This window comes from Chenopodium album, chromosome 2, assembly GCF_948465745.1.
Source record: "Chenopodium album chromosome 2, dcCheAlbu1.1, whole genome shotgun sequence".
Taxonomy (NCBI): domain Eukaryota; kingdom Viridiplantae; phylum Streptophyta; class Magnoliopsida; order Caryophyllales; family Amaranthaceae; genus Chenopodium; species Chenopodium album.
In genome coordinates, this window is record NC_137835.1 from 65,834,901 (window position 1) to 65,839,768 (window position 4,868).

At 38.9% G+C, this 4,868-nt stretch overlaps 1 non-coding gene across 1 annotated transcript; it reads right to left on the reverse strand.

Annotated features, from left to right (window-relative positions):
• Positions 1-3,330: 3,330 nt before the first annotated feature.
• LOC145607087 (small nucleolar RNA R71) lies at positions 3,331-3,437 on the reverse strand. The gene has a single exon (XR_014105498.1). It is a non-coding gene; the product is annotated as a small nucleolar RNA R71 (small nucleolar RNA).
• Positions 3,438-4,868: the final 1,431 nt, after the last annotated feature.

Consider the following 4,868-nt stretch of genomic DNA (forward strand, 5'->3'; position numbering starts at 1 on the left):
AGCGCAATGGCTGTTAATCCAAGCCTTTTATAATGGCCTTGGAAATTCTTCTCGAATAATTTTAGATTCTGCAGCTAGTGGGAGATTTATGAATCTTGATGTTGAAGATGTAGGTCAGGTTATTGAAGACATGGCGATACACAATTCCCAATATGGGAATCCTAGAGGATTTGCTAACAAGGGGAAGCATAGTGTTGACTCTGTATCCTTTTTGCAAGCTCAACTGACCTCTATTTGCCAAAAATTAGATAATCTGAGCACTGCTAATGTAGCTAATGTTTCTGCGATTAAAAATAATTCTAATGAGGCTTTTTGTGAAAACTGTGGTATTATAGGTCATTGGGAGCAAGATTTCAGGAGTTCCGCGGAGCAAGTTAATGCCTTTCAAGCTTATAGGCAGAATAACCCATACTCCAACACCTACAATCCTGGGTATCAAAATCATCTGTACCTTTCCTACCGGAGTACTAATGTTCAAAATCCACCACCACAAGAACCACAAGCGCCACAACAACAGCAGCAGAAATATTATCATCCCAATGCTAGCTAGAAGAACCAACCACAACAACCCTCCTCATCTTCTGACCCTTCTCTGGTGGAAATTAGAGCAATGTTGGCTAATATGCAAAAGCACATGGAGAGTAGAGATGCGACAATTGATCAAATTCTAGCACATAATAAAATTATAGATAATCAAATTGTGCAACTCTCTGCTACCCTACAAGCCCCCCAACAGGGAGCTCTGCCGGCACAGCCGACCAGACCTACGGATCAAGCATTTGCAATTACTCTAAGGAGTGGTTCAAACTATGAAGGGCCCCCTATGCCCAAAGTTGATGAACCTGTTTTATTAAATAATGCTAATCTTGATTCCGTTAAACCAAACAATGTAGTTAATAGCCCTGCAGGGCTAAAGGATAGTACTAATGATATGTCTATTTTATATAGTGTTTTACCCCCATCCCTTGGTCGTAATTAGTAGTGTTTTTGGCCCTTTAGGGCCACTTTTATTACTAATATGTGTTTTCTAGTGTTTTCGTAGTTTTGGTTGAGTTTTGCAGGGAATTGCACCTTTGGAGCATTTTCCCGGGATTTTTATGAAGCGACTACGAGCATTGGAAGAACACGACCACTTATGGAGCCCAAGGCCGGTTAGAGCCATCGAGCCGGTGATTAAGGGCTTGGTTATTTGGATCGCGAGGCAATTGGACCATGTATTCGAGACCCGAGAGGAAATATGGATTGGGCCGAGAAATCTAGCCCAATCGAAGTCCAAAGCCTTGAAGATAAAGACCGGGCCCGATCGGGCAAGCAATCGCCCGATCGGGCGGATGCGTAGGAGTGCCATCAAGGGAAGGCGCGCCCGATCGGGTGAGCTGCTAGCTCGATCGGGCGCGGCAACTTAGAAGGAGCACTGGCAAAAAGGCTCGCCCGATCGGGCGGCCTCTAGCCCGATCGGGCGCGTGTTTCTGGAGAAGTGTTTTTTTGACGAGCAATTAGTTTCTAATTAGGAGTTGTTTTTAGTTTAGTTTAAATACGTTTTTGTACGGATTAATTAGATTTTTTCTTCGACTACTTCTTCTTCTCTTAATCCTTTCTCTTAGTTTTTCTCTCTCTACTTAGACTTCTTTCTCTAAAACTCTCTCTCTAAACCTTTGTTATTATTTCTTTGATTAATTTCAGATTTAGTTTGGTAACGATTTATTTTCCCTTAACCTTAGTTATTTATTTTATTCCTTTAATCATGATTTATTTTATTGCTTTGCTTAGTTTATATTTAATAATGTGTGAGTAGTTTAATTTCTAGGGTTCTTGGGGATCTAATAAATAATATGAAGGGGTAAATTATTGTTGATGATTATCAATGCAAGATTAATTTCCTATTGATTGATTTAATGCTGTGTGACTAGATTAGGCCTATCTTTTATGCATGAGTTTGACAATATTGATTCAAGAATCGAGAGATGAGAATTAATGTTTAGGTCTAGTTTCAATAGGCGAGTTAATTTATAAATGGTTAAGTCAAGAATCGAGAGATGAGATTTAATACCGATAAATTAATTGTGTGATTGTAATAAGTAGCGAGAGCCCTTTACAATTTGGTTAATTGATGCATTGATGATTGACTATTATTGATTGTTGGTATTGCATGATGATTTCTTATTGGATTGTTTTAATGTTTTACAATTGCGGCTTGTAAAAGTATAGCAATATTAAATTGATGAATCGAGCAGATGTTAATTTGATATTAAAGGCTATTTTCAATAAGAACTTAGATCTAGTAAATTGCGAGAGCCTGTTAGATCTATGTTGATTAATAAATTGCGAGAGCCTGTTAATCATGTTATCTATGCCATGTCAATGATTGATTACCCTATTTTACCCCGGAATATTATTTATTGGTGAACCTAAGCCCTAGATCCTTTATATATTATTTTCTCCTTTTTTCTACTCTTTTTAGTTTAGTTTCCTATTCAACTTTAATATTGGTTACTTAAATAATTTAGATTATAATATTTAATTAGGAGTAAAAAGACTTGTTTCCCTGTGGAGATCGACCCTACTTCCCTATCTACCTTAGTTAGTGATTTAGGTAATTATTTTTTATTAGGGGATACAACTTTACCCTGTCAAAATTTGGCGCCGTTGCCGGGGAAAACGGTTTTATTTTTATTTCTGATTGTTTTTGTAGTCTAGATTATTTCCCTCTTGTCTCAGAGAGCGTTAGTTCTCTGAGACAAATCTCATATTTGCTTCTAGTTTTTGTTTATGCCTAGGTGTTCCAGATCAGGTTATATCCCATTCGATCCTGAGATCGAACGTTCCTTCCATAGACAGAAAAACTTCTACAAGCAAATTCTGGCGGATTCTGGTGATACTAACAATAATCACCGCGATCCTCCAACTGATTCTAGCGATTTAGAGGTATCATCAGACACAGAATCAGAGATGGCGGTTCCAAAGAAGCTTAGTGATTATTCACAACCAAAGCTCACGGATTTTCCACATCTCACCCCTACTCCGGCTCTTGATGGGGTTCAATTCGAAATCAAACCCCAATTTATAACGATGATAAAGAGGAAGCAATTCAGTGGAGCTAAGGGTGAAGACCCGAATCTTCACATTGCCGACTATTGTCAATATTGCAACACCATAAGGCAAGCAAGGGTCACTCAAGACCAAATCAGGGAGATTCTTTTTCCCTTTTCTTTAACTAGAAAAGCTAAATTGTGGTTTAATGGTTTGAATAGAACTACACTTGGTATTACTGACTGGGAAACTCTTGTTTTGAATTTTTATAACAAGTATTATCCTGCAGAGAGAACAACAGTACTACGAAGTGCGATTCAGAACTTTGCCCAGGAAGCCGATGAGTCTTTATATGAGGCTTGGGAGAGGTTCAAGGACTTACAAAGAGAATGCCCTCACCACAATTTATCACAATGGCAGTTAATCCAAGCCTTTTATAACGGCATTGGAAATTCCTCCAGAATAATATTAGACTCTGCAGCTAGTGGGAGATTTATGAATCTTAATGTTGATGATGCAGGTCAGGTTATTGAAGATATGGCGATACACAATTCCCAATATGGGAATCCCAGAGGATTTGCTAACAAGGGGAAACATAGTGTCGACTCTGTATCCTTTTTGCAAGCTCAACTGACCTCTATTTGTCAAAAATTAGATAATCTGAGCACTGCTAATGTAGCTAATGTTTCTGCGATTAATAATAATTCTAATGAGGCTTTCTGTGAAAATTGTGGTATTGTAGGTCATTGGGAGCAGGATTGCAGGAGTTCCGTGGAGCAAGTTAATGCCTTTCAAGCTTATAGGCAGAATAACCCATCCTCCAACACTTACAATCTTGGGTATCGGAATCATCCATACCTTTCCTACCGGAGCACTAACGTTCAAAATCCACCATCACAAGAACCACAGGTGCCACAGCAACAACAGCAGAAGTACTATCATCCCAATGCTAGCCAGAAAAATCAATCACAACAACCCCCCTCATCTTCCGACCCTTCTTTGGGGGAAATTAGAGCAATGTTGGTCAATATGCAAAAGCACATGGAGAGCAGAGATGTGACAATTGATCAAATTTTAGCGCATAATAAAATTGTAGATAATCAAATTGCGCAACTCTCCGCTACTCTACAAGCACGCCAACAGGGAGCCCTGCCGGCACAGCCGACTAGGCCTACGGATCAAGCATTTGCAATCACTCTAAGGAGTGGTTCAAACTATGAAGGGCCCTCTATGCCCAGAGTTGATGAACCTATTTTATTAAATAATGCTAATCTTGATTCCATTAAACCAAACAATGTAGTTGCTAGCCCTGCAGGGCTAGAGGATAATACTAACACATCTAATTCTACATTGCAGGGTAAAACTCCAGAGAAGGAGGCTACTCCAGACAAAGAGAAGAATGTTCAAAAGCCTATTATCAAACTTCCTTTCCCCAATCGTCAATTGAAGACAAACTTGGATAAGTAGTTTGGTAAGTTCCTGGAGGTGGTTAAAGATTTGAAGGTAACAGTTCCCTTTACTGAATTGATCACACAAATCCCCTCATATGCAAAATTTATGAAAGAAATTTTGACGAGAAAAAGGTCTATTAGTGAGGTAGAGACAGTAGCTTTCACTGCAGAGTGTAGTGCCGTACTTTAAAATAAGTCTCCGCCTAAGTTAAAAGATCCGGGTAGTTTTTCTATCCCTTGTCATATTGGTAATCTTCTGATTGATAATGCATTATGTGATTTGGGTGCTAGTGTTAGCGTCATGCCATTATCTGTGTGTTCTAAGTTGAATATGGGTAAATTAAAAGCTACCAATATAACTCTACAAATGGCCGACCGTTCCTTCAA